Below are 13431 nucleotides of genomic sequence, written 5' to 3' on the forward strand. Positions count from 1 at the left end.
CCACTAAATGTAGCGTACTATTTTGAGAACTAATGTGTGCTCCCTTCTCTATTTTTTCGAAAACGATATTTGTTTTTAATCATAGTTTATTAAATTAATCTTAAAAATATTTTCTTCTTTTGAAATGTAGGTTTGTTTGCACATGACACGTCCCAGGCCTGTAAGCACCTTTGGTTTGCTTGGAAAAGGTAAGTATATTTTTCTTAACACATTTGTCTAAAACAATAACTACCTGGCTTATCATTTCAGGTTGATGTCGGTCGTAGTATATTGGCCATGGTTCCAGAACCCGACCAACCTCAACTTCGTCCCAGGCGTAGGCCTCGTAGGCGTGCAAGGCCCTAGATATATAGAACATGTGTCACCCTTCTTGGAATGCCAGATGATGAGGTGTTAAGGCGATACTGTCTTCCGCCACAACTCATCATAGACACTCTCTCATTAATAGAGAGTGATCTTGAATGGCAAATTGTCAGTCCTACAGCAATACCACCACTTACGCAATTAATGTCGGTGTTACATTTTTGTGCCTCAGGATCCTTTCAAACCACTGTGGGAATAGTCGCTGGAATATCCCAATCCTCCTTTTCAAGGATCCTGAGGGCAGTGATGGAGGCACTTTTTAAACACCTCAATCATTTTATTAAAATGCCAATGGATATGGGTTCCCTTAATGTGGCGAAGGCTAATTTTTACCAAATTGCTGGCTTCCCACACATCATAGGGGTTGTGGATGGCACTAACATACCACTTCAGCCTCCAGCAAGGCTGGAGGCTATATTTAGGAACCGAAAGCACTTTCACTCGATGAATGTAATGGTGGTATGTGATGCCTCCCTCCAGATACTGTTCCTGAATGCCAAATTCCCTGGCAGTGTACATGATTCCTTCATCATCCGGCAATCAGGGATTTGGCACAAATTAAACAACCTACAAGCTGGTGATGCGTGGCTTCTGGGTAAGTTGACACCTTCTGTTGAAACCAATGCAAAGCTTGGTACACAATGGTCCTGATGTTGTTTTTTATATTTTCACAGGAGACAGTGGTTACCCTTGCACGCCCTGGCTGCTCACTCCTTATTTGGTTCCCACACCAGGGCCACAAAGTCAGTATAATTCTGCAATTACAGCCACCAGGCAGGTGGTGGAGTGCTGTATCAGCCTTTTAAAAGGCCGATTCAGATGCCTCCACCGCTCTGGTGGCGACCTCATGTATTTGCCGGCTATGGTTTCGAAAATAGTGGTCCTGTGTGGGATATTTCACAACATTGCCATAAGGAGTGGTGTCCCAATGCAGCCAGAGGAAGCCTTGCCTGAGGACGGCCCCCCCGAGGTTGGCCGGAGGTCAGTATGTGGGGGGCCATACGAGATGATGTTGTGGCCAGATTTTTTAGGTAATTATTTCCACAACATTTTTTTACTGCCACAATGTAGACATGTAATATTTTAAAGTACACTTTTAACTGTTTTTTTTTTGTTTGTTTTTAATTCCTCAAATGACCCTAAAAATCCATGCCTACTACCTGATCAACACAAATGACTTTATGTGGACACATTGGATATAACTTCGGGAACAATGATTTATTCTCCTCATTTGTGGATTCATGTTGGCATGCTACTTCTTCAAACAGTTCCTTATTCTTGATTTAATTTTGGGGTTTTTGGGGTTGTTTGGACTTGTGTGTATGTTTTCAATGTTTGTTTTTATTGTGTCAATTCACTTGGTGTTTATTATTTGTGTGCATTAATTTTTTTTTTTACATTAAACAAACATTTCCTTTGTAAATTACAAGCAAGTGTAATTTCTTAAATTGTAAACGTTTTTACCCTGCTTTGTGGCTAAAAACAAACACCAAAGGTATTATGGTGAATCAGTATGTTTTCTAGTCTAGGCCTAAGCAGGTTTGTTTTCATTTTTACATTACCCCCAAAAAAGAAAAAACTATTTTTGCCATTAATTCTACAAACCTATTGGTATTGTTAGGTGTTTAATGTGCCAGCTTACATACTTACTTGAGCTTTCTACAATCAAATTTACATTTCTTAAAAACTCAGGGTAAAAGAGTAGACTTATGTAAGGTTCAACAATCTAAGATTTACATACAAGGAATGAGACTTAAATTAATCAAAATACATTTTATTTTTTTTATCATTTTTTGGACTAAATAAAAGAAATTAGTGGCACAGGAGCACCAAAATATGGTCCAATGCCACAAGCATGGCAACGACATGGCCCCTCAGAATCACCAAGCCAGCAGAAATTTCAGCATTACGCCTCTTGTCCTCTGTGGGTTTAAAAAATGTGCAGATTACTAAAATGACACCTTAATTTAGATGTTAAAAAACCACTTAAAAATCAGACTATACAAAAAAAAAAAACATGAGTAAAAAAAGGAAGGCAAAACGAAAAGATTCTTAAAAAAAAATGGACAAAAAATAATAAATAAAATAAAAAAAACTAGATTTCCAACTACGCAAAAATACGTCTTTTGTTGGTACCGTAAACAAGAAAGACACAAGTATGAATGTTTGGACATGTGTCATATGTGTAAGGGGAAAACATCCTGGACATTGTTTCACAAAGATATATATAAAAATCATTAGAAATACTTTACAATTTTGAACTGCACAGACAAAAGGACAACATGAACCAAATTTAAAATAATGAAAAAACAACCATAGTTTAAAAGGGAAACATACCAGTCAAAATGCTGACTGGGCCTGTAGCCCCGAAATCCTCCTCATCAGAGGTGGGCCAGTGGATCACGGATAGAGGAGGGGTAATTTGGGTAGAAGTTGAGGGTGAGGAAAAGAAAGGGGGGGTGGAGGGGAGGGTGAAGTTGGAGGGATGTGAATGTGAGGAGAGGGAGGGGACTCACGGTCGACCAGGTCTGGGGTGGAGGGGGCAATTGGGGAAGAGTGGGCAGAGGATGTTTGGGTGGGAGTGGGGGATAGGGGTTGAGCCTGATGTCTGCGCCATCGTAGTCTGCGCTCATCCCCTAAATGATGTTGAAAAAATTATTTTTATTGTAATTTTCAATTTTAGTGCAAAAATTTTAGACACAAAAAAAGGGCTATACTGTAAACATGCACACGCAGGTAGGTCCAAAATAAAGAAACAGGGCTATACTGTAAACATGCACATGCAGGGGGTCCAAAATAAAGAAACAGGGCTATACTGTAAACATGCACACGCAGGTATGCTTAAATTTTAAAAATACAAAGAAAAACATTTACTTTGATGTATCTGCAGATGCAAATTGGCCAACAGGCGTGGGGATCTGTGCCTCAGATCCAACCACCTGCGTTCCAGTTGGCCGATATTTCTGCGATAGCCGATGGAACGCAGGCGGCGGCGCACCTCCGTGTAGGCCCTACGCTCGTGGAGGTTGGTGATGGGGGGCGGATGGTCAGTGATTCTCTGGTCCATCACCTCAGTGAGGACCAGGAGCTCACGCCTACAAAACGCGGAGGCTCTCATGATGGCAATGATTTTTTTTTACACAAAACAGTTTTAATAAAGGTCCTAGAAAAATTTTGATTGGCTAATGTACTTTGTAAATTAACAGGAACCATTCTATTGGTTATTGTATGAGTCATGTGACCTACACCCTCACAAATATAATGTGAGTTATGATAGGCTTGATGCAGTGACATGCGTAAGCTAATTTAAATATAGAAAATAAAGTTGTAAAATCGGCCTAAAAAAAAAACGCTAAACAATAGTAGCATTCAAACAAACTATTAATTTTGAACAACCATTCCCTTGGTCCAACCGTACGTATTCTGCGGAAGCAATGACACACACTAACAATAATAAAGTTTATTGACATTGAAAAAAAAACCGGATTGCAAACATGTGAATAACAATCAAGCTAATTATTATAGTGATTGCCATTAATCGATTCAAGTATGTTTGCTGAATGAAATAGCAGGCAATCGAAAACTGACAGGGCCACTTCCGGAAGTGACTTGTGCGAGAGTTCCCTGCAACCAAAGAGGAGATAGACGGTCGCTATTTTGAACGTTCGCTAGCTAGAGGAGGGGTTGGGAGACTATGGGGCGGAAAATTAGCTACGAGCAAACATACGACCGAACGCTTGAAATTAAATATTTCCGCTCGTACAGCGGATGAGCGAACGGTCACTTGCGTCCGGGTCTGAATCAGGCCCACTTCAGCTGAAGCGGAACGTGACACGTCAACTGCTCCTTCTTCATTTTCTCCCACAACTGGGGCTGCAAGGAAACAACTTAGGTATCCTAAGCAATCCACTGGCGGTGATGCAGGGCAGGCAGGACCAAGTTTGGACATCTGGTCCGGACTGAAGGATCTGGCAACAATTTCTGACATGTCTACTGTCACTGCATATGATACTGTTAACATTGACAGAATGGTGGAGGATTGCATCGGTGACAGCATCCAAGTAGGCATGTCAGACAGTCCGTACCTGTACTGGCAGGAAAAAGTCTCAATTTGGAGGCCCCTGTACAAACTGGCTCTATTTTAGCTGAGTTGCCCCCCCTCCAGTGTGTACTCTGAAAGAGTGTTTAGTGCAGCCGGGAACCTTGTCAGCGAAAGGCGTAGGAGGTTGCTTCCACAAAATGTGGAGAAGATGAAGTTCATCAAAATGAATTATCAACTCTTCCAGGGAGACCAGCCTCCAGAACGTACAGAGGGACCTGTGGTGGTGGATTCCAGCGGGAACAAATTAATACTCTGTGAGGATGAGGATGTACACAACACTGAAGAGGGTGAGGAATCGGTGGATGAGGAGGATGAGGACGACAACTTGCCTCCGTAGATCCAGTTTGTGCAGGGACAGATTAATTGCAAGCTTGTTTGGTGGGGGCCCAAACGAACCAATTATTTCAGCCACAGTCATGTGGCAGACCCTGACGCTGAAATGATTGGTTTGTAAAAGTGTGCATGTCCTGTTTATACAACATAAGGGTGGGTGGGAGGGCCCAAGGACAATTCCATCTTGCACCTCTTTTTTTTCTTTGCATTATGTACTATTTGGGGCCTAGATTTTCAAACTGCAATCCTGTCTGCCACTGCAGTGCCACTCCTAGATGGGCCACGTGTTTGTGCCGCCCACTCGTGTCGCTTAGCATAGTCATCCAGCTACCTCGGTGCAACCTTTTGGCCTAAAAACAATATTGTGAGGTGTGAGGTGTTCAGAATAGACTGGAAATGAGTGGAAATTAATGTTATTGAGGTTAATAGTAGCATAGGAGCAGAAAAACCCACAAATTCTGTGATTTTAGCTGTTTTTATGCTTTTTTCCAAAAAAATACAGATCCAAAACACAAAACCCAGAACCCAAAACACGGAAGGGTGGTTTTGGCAAAACTAATCCAGATCCAAAACACGAAGAAAGATCCAGATCCAAAACCAAAACACAAAACATGAAAAGTGGCCAGTGCACACCCCTAATTCCGCAGCTTATATCCTAACCCACTGCTCCATGCTCCTTCCTCACTATCTACCCCATATGTGTCACCCCTATCTGTCTGCCCTTCCCCTTTAGAATGTAAGCTCACACAAGCAGGGCCCTCATTCCTTCTCATTCTTCTCCTTCCCTTACTTATACTATCTTGTACTCCTATCTCCCCAATTGGCACCTAACACTTGGTTGCTGAGGCCCTGATGCTTGTGTTATGCAACTATGTCTATAAACCATGTCGTTGTCCTGCATTATTTTGTATTACTATTAACTGTTTTTCTTGTGTGCTCATTTATGTACTGTGTAAGGCGCTGCGGAACCTTTGTGGCGCCATATAAATAAAGGATAATAATAATAATAATAATATAATTTTTCAAACATGTAAAATGACAGTTAGCAGCTGATTGGTTGGTACTTTATCTCTCTCCGAGCTTTCCTAACTCTCTCCCCATATTCTAACATGATGAGAACTGTATTAGGAGCGTCTATTGCCCCCCCAGTGGCCATGAGTCTCTTTATTTCCACCCAATATCGTTCATTAAATCCGTTAGTTCCCGGATAATGACAACTTCCTTCTGAAATCAACGCTCTTCACACTTTGCGCCAGCTGATAGCGAGGGTCGCGCTTCTCAGTGACCTCCTTTTCTTCTCTGTAGAGACAGCTAATTTCCTTCCTTGCTGATGTCACCACTCTCTGAAATACAGGAAATTCAGCTGATTGCGCCTCTTGTAATCCTTCCAAATGTGATACTGACATCTCCATCTGCAAATGACGCACTTTCTCCAGGACGGAGCCTGCATTGTTGGTGCACGGTGTGAGACAATGTATCTGTGTTATGGTTGAAGAGAAATTGTTTCCTCCACGGACAATAATTCAGTTTTGGAACCTATCAGCGTGTGAGGATCGAGTTGAAAAATAATAATGATGCTGTTTTGTGATTTCCACATATAAAAGGTATGAAATAATAATATAGCATTGAATTATAGCTAGAAGATAATCATCGGCGGTGTTACAGAATATAAAACACAACATAAGCACGATCTAAACAACATACTGTATAACACACAATGACCGGCATTGTCCAAGATGTGCCAACACCTCTGCACACAATGGGCCTCATTCTGAATCGGATGCAACTAAAATGTGGACGATCTCACGGATTTCAGAATACCGCCCATGCGCAGCACCATGTCTACGCACACGGACACAATTCGCTGGGGCATATAGATTGCTTTGTCTGCCTACGGAACATAATGGTTCACATGTATCAAAACATTTTAAAAGATCATGTTTCTTTTCGCCAGACATCGTGTATCTTTCTGCTGTTTTTATCGTCATATTTATCAGGTTTTTTCGCCAAAAATGGAAAAGTGATAAACCTCCTGAATTGTGATAATTTTTGCATTTTTGTTTTTGAATTAGATAATGGGAAAAATACTACATAAATGATTTTTTAATGTTCCGATAAAAAAAATAACAAATGCGCATGCTCTGTTTCAGTGTTTGACATGCGCAGTGAAAGGTAGGTGGCGTTCTGCGTGAGTGACGAGCGGAATTCTAGTGGTTCATCAAAATAAAGGAATCCCTTGATACTAGATGGGTCATATACTGTGTATGTACTGTATGTGTATGTGTGTGTGTGATATATATATATATATATATATATATATATATATAGTGTGTGTATATATCTCACATAGCTCATCATTTATATATTTTTTGAAATTGAAAAAACAAAAGTAATAAAATATATATTATATATATACACTGTATATATAAATATATATAAATAGATTACAAGTATTACTGTTAATTTAAATTTCATAAGATTCATTTAAATAGCAATAACTAACACAGCTTATTTCAACATCAGTGGTGCTGGAATACAATTATCACCAGCCAAAGTATGTCGAAAAAAAAGATGATAATTTTCACTTAAAAAAAAACAATAAAATGATGATACATAAGGTTCTCATTGATTTCAATTACAACAAAAATAACAATATAATAAAAAAATGAAAACCATACTTTGCCGAAAAAAAAAAAAATATGCGAAAAACAGTGGTACATTTCCTCGAAACTTATCTCTAGTGAAAAATACTCAAAAACCGTTTTTTAGCACTTTTTTAATGCAAAAAACTTTTGATACATATCCCTCATTATCCGTTATCTGAAGGGGGGGGGGAGGGTAAGTGGACGGCGACCATGTGATCACACGGAACTGTTCTATTTTGAGGGAGAGCCATGGGAGTGCGGTGGGCGTGTCGGCAGGTCTCCATGCTCGGACACAGCGTGCAGGTGGAAATTGCACCTTTTTGTGCTCAGCATGGGGTGGGTGAGCCCAGATGCTAATGATGATTTTTGCGGGCGTAGAAACACTGGGTGCTATAGGCTTTCACACGCAGTCACAAGTTTTGTTAATTATACACCGGCGGATACCCACATGAGCATAAGGAAATAAGTACAGTATCCCGTCACAGATGCCTCTGACTCAGGACAGGACCATTATCATTATTATACACAGTGATGCTGTAAATGTACATTTTTTAAATTAGTTTATTAACAGCTGTTATATAATGTGCACATACTGTATTACCGCTGTTATATAATGCGCACATACTGTATTACCGCTGTTATATAATGCGCACATACTGTATTACAGCTGTTATATAATGTACACATACTGTATTACAGCTGTTATATAATGTGCACATACTGTATTACAGCTGTTATATAATGTACACATACTGTATTACCGCTGTTATATAATGCGCACATACTGTATTACCGCTGTTATATAATGCGCACATACTGTATTACCGCTGTTATATAATGTGCACATACTGTATTACAGCTGTTATATAATGTGCACATACTGTATTACAGCTGTTATATAATGTGCACATACTGTATTACAGCTGTTATATAATGCACACATACTGTGTTACAGCTGTTATATAATGTGCACATACTGTATTACAGCTGTTATATAATGTGCACATACTGTATTACAGCTGTTATATAATGTGCACATACTGTATTACAGCTGTTATATAATGCGCACATACTGTGTTACAGCTGTTATATAATGTGCACATACTGTATTACAGCTGTTATATAATGTGCACATACTGTATTACCGCTGTTATATAATGTGCAAATACTGTATTACCGCTGTTATATAATGTGCACATACTGTATTACAGCTGTTATATAATGTGCACATACTGTATTACAGCTGTTATATAATGCACACATACTGTGTTACAGCTGTTATATAATGTGCACATACTGTATTACAGCTGTTATATAATGTGCACATACTGTATTACAGCTGTTATATAATGTGCACATACTGTATTACAGCTGTTATATAAAGTGCACATACTGTATTACAGCTGTTATATAATGTGCACATACTGTATTACCGCTGTTATATAATGTGCACATACTGTATTACAGCTGTTATATAATGTGCACATACTGTATTACAGCTGTTATATAATGTGCACATACTGTATAAGACCTGTTATATAATGTGCACATACTGTATTACAGCTGTTATATAATGTGCACATACTGTGTTACAGCTGTTATATAATGCGCACATACTGTGTTACAGCTGTTATATAATGTGCACATACTGTATTACCGCTGTTATATAATGCGCACATACTGTATTACAGCTGTTATATAATGTGCACATACTGTATTACAGCTGTTATATAATGCGCACATACTGTATTACAGCTGTTATATAATGTGCACATACTGTGTTACAGCTGTTATATAATGCGCACATACTGTGTTACAGCTGTTATATAATGCGCACATACTGTATTACAGCTGTTATATAATGCGCACATACTGTATTACCGCTGTAATATAATGCTTAAATACTGTATTACAGCTGTTATAAAATGCACACATACTGTATTACAGCTGTTATATAATGTGCACATACTGTATTACCGCTGTTATATAATGCGCACATACTGTATTACAGCTGTTATATAATGTGCACATACTGTATTACAGCTGTTATATAATGCGCACATACTGTATTACAGCTGTTATATAATGTGCACATACTGTATTACAGCTGTTATATAATGTGCACATACTGTATTACAGCTGTTATATAATGCGCACATACTGTGTTACAGCTGTTATATAATGTGCACATACGGTATTACAGCTGTTATATAATACACACATTCTGTATTACAGCTGTTATATAATGCGCACATACTGTATTACCGCTGTTATATAATGCGCACATACTGTATTACAGCTGTTATATAATGTGCACATACTGTATTACAGCTGTTATATAATGTGCACATACTGTATTACAGCTGTTATATAATGCGCACATACTGTATTACAGCTGTTATATAATGTGCACATACTGTATTACAGCTGTTATATAATGTGCACATACTGTATTACCGCTGTTATATAATGCGCACATACTGTATTACAGCTGTTATATAATGTGCACATACTGTATTACTGCTGTTATATAATGCACACATACTGTATTACAGCCGTTATATAATGTGCACATACTGTATTACAGCTGTTATATAATGCACACATACTGTATTACAGCTGTTATATAATGCACACATACTGTATTACAGCTGTTATATAATGTGCACATACTGTATTACAGCTGTTATGTAATGTGCACATACTGTATTACCGCTGTTATATAATGCGCACATACTGTATTACCGCTGTTATAATGTGCACATACTGTGTTACAGCTGTTATATAATGTGCACATACTGTATTACAGCTGTTATATAATGTGCACATACTGTATTACAGCTGTTATATAATGCACACATACTGTATTACAGCTGTTATATAATGCGCACATACTGTATTACAGCTGTTATATAATGCACACATACTGTATTACAGCTGTTATATAATGTGCACATACTGTATTACAGCTGTTATATAATGCACACATACTGTATTACAGCCGTTATATAATGTGCACATACTGTATTACAGCTGTTATATAATGTACACATACTGTATTACAGCTGTTATATAATGCACACATACTGTATTACAGCTGTTATATAATGTGCACATACTGTATTACAGCTGTTATATAATGCACACATACTGTATTACAGCTGTTATATAATGCGCACATACTGTATTACAGCTGTTATATAATGTGCACATACTGTATTACAGCTGTTATATAATGCACACATACTGTATTACAGCTGTTATATAATGTACACATACTGTATTACAGCTGTTATATAATGTGCACATACTGTATAGGAGCTGTTATATAATGTGCACATACTGTATTACAGCTGTTATATAATGCACACATACTGTATTACCGCTGTTATATAATGCGATCATACTGTATTACAGCTGTTATATAATGTGCACATACTGTATTACCGCTGTTATATAATGCGCACATACTGTATTACCGCTGTTATATAATGTGCACATACTGTATTACCGCTGTAATATAATGTGCACATACTGTATTACCGCTGTTATATAATGTGCACATACTGTATAAGAGCTGTTATATAATGCGCACATACTGTATAAGAGCTGTTATATAATGAGCACATACTGTATTACAGCTGTTAGATAATGTGCACATACTGTATTACCGCTGTTATATAATGTGCACATACTGTATTACCGCTGTTATTTAATGCGCACATACTGTTTTACCGCTGTTATATAATGTGCACAAACTGTATTACCGCTGTTATATAATGCGCACATTCAGTATTACCGCTGTTATATAATGTGCACATACTGTATAAGAGCTGTTATATAATGCGCACATACTGTATAAGAGCTGTTATATAATGTGCACATACTGTATTACCGCTGTTATATAATGTGCACATACTGTATTACCGCTGTTATATAATGCGCACATACTGTATTACCGCTGTTATATAATGTGCACATACTGTATAAGAGCTGTTATATAATGTGCACATACTGTATAAGAGCTGTTATATAATGCGCACATACTGTATAAGAGCTGTTATATAATGCGCACATACTGTATTACAGCTGTTATATAATGTGCACATACTGTATTACCGCTGTTATATAATGTGCACATACTGTATTACAGCTGTTATATAATTTGCACATACTGTGTTACTGCTGATATATAATGCGCACATACTGTATTACAGCTGTTATATAATGTGCACATACTGTATTACAGCTGTTATATAATGTGCACATACTGTATTACAGCTGTTATATAATGTGCACATACTGTATTACAGCTGTTATATCATGCGCACATACTGTATTACCTCTGTTATATAATGTGCACATACTGTATTACCGCTGTTATATAATGCGCACATACTGTATTACCGCTGTTATATAATGTGCACATACTGTATTACCGCTGTTATATAATGCGCACATACTGTATTACAGCTGTTATATAATGCGCACATACTGTGTTACTGCTGATATATAATGCGCACATACTGTATTACAGCTGTTATATAATGTGCACATACTGTATTACAGCTGTTATATAATGCGCACATACTGTATTACAGCTATTATATAATGTGCACATACTGTATTACAGCTGTTATATAATGCACACATACTGTATTACCGCTGTTATATAATGTGCACATACTGTATTACAGCTGTTATATAATGTGCACATACTGTATTACCGCTGTTATATAATGTGCACATACTGTATTACCGCTGTAATATAATGTGCACATACTGTATTACCGCTGTTATATAATGTGCACATACTGTATAAGAGCTGTTATATAATGCGCACATACTGTATAAGAGCTGTTATATAATGAGCACATACTGTATTACAGCTGTTAGATAATGTGCACATACTGTATTACCGCTGTTATATAATGTGCACATACTGTATTACCGCTGTTATTTAATGCGCACATACTGTTTTACCGCTGTTATATAATGTGCACAACTGTATTACCGCTGTTATATAATGCGCACATACAGTATTACCGCTGTTATATAATGTGCACATACTGTATAAGAGCTGTTATATAATGCGCACATACTGTATAAGAGCTGTTATATAATGTGCACATACTGTATTACCGCTGTTATATAATGTGCACATACTGTATTACCGCTGTTATATAATGCGCACATACTGTATTACCGCTGTTATATAATGTGCACATACTGTATAAGAGCTGTTATATAATGTGCACATACTGTATAAGAGCTGTTATATAATGCGCACATACTGTATAAGAGCTGTTATATAATGCGCACATACTGTATTACAGCTGTTATATAATGTGCACATACTGTATTACCGCTGTTATATAATGTGCACATACTGTATTAAAGCTGTTATATAATTTGCACATACTGTGTTACTGCTGATATATAATGCGCACATACTGTATTACAGCTGTTATATAATGTGCACATACTGTATTACAGCTGTTATATAATGTGCACATACTGTATTACAGCTGTTATATAATGTGCACATACTGTATAAGAGCTGTTATATCATGCGCACATACTGTATTACCTCTGTTATATTATGTGCACATACTGTATTACCGCTGTTATATAATGCGCACATACTGTATTACCGCTGTTATATAATGTGCACATACTGTATTACCGCTGTTATATAATGCGCACATACTGTATTACAGCTGTTATATAATGCGCACATACTGTATTACAGCTGTTATATAATGTGCACATACTGTATTACAGCTGTTATATAATGCGCACATACTGTATTACAGCTGTTATATAATGTGCACATACTGTATTACAGCTGTTATATAATGCGCACATACTGTATTACAGCTGTTATATAATGTGCACATACTGTATTACAGCTGTTATATAATGCGCACATACTGTGTTACTGCTGTTATATAATGTGCACATACTGTATTACCGCTGTTATATAAT

The sequence above is a fragment of the Taudactylus pleione genome, unplaced genomic scaffold, assembly GCF_031769625.1.
Source record: "Taudactylus pleione unplaced genomic scaffold, aTauple2 ptg000695l, whole genome shotgun sequence".
Lineage (NCBI taxonomy): Eukaryota > Metazoa > Chordata > Amphibia > Anura > Myobatrachidae > Taudactylus > Taudactylus pleione.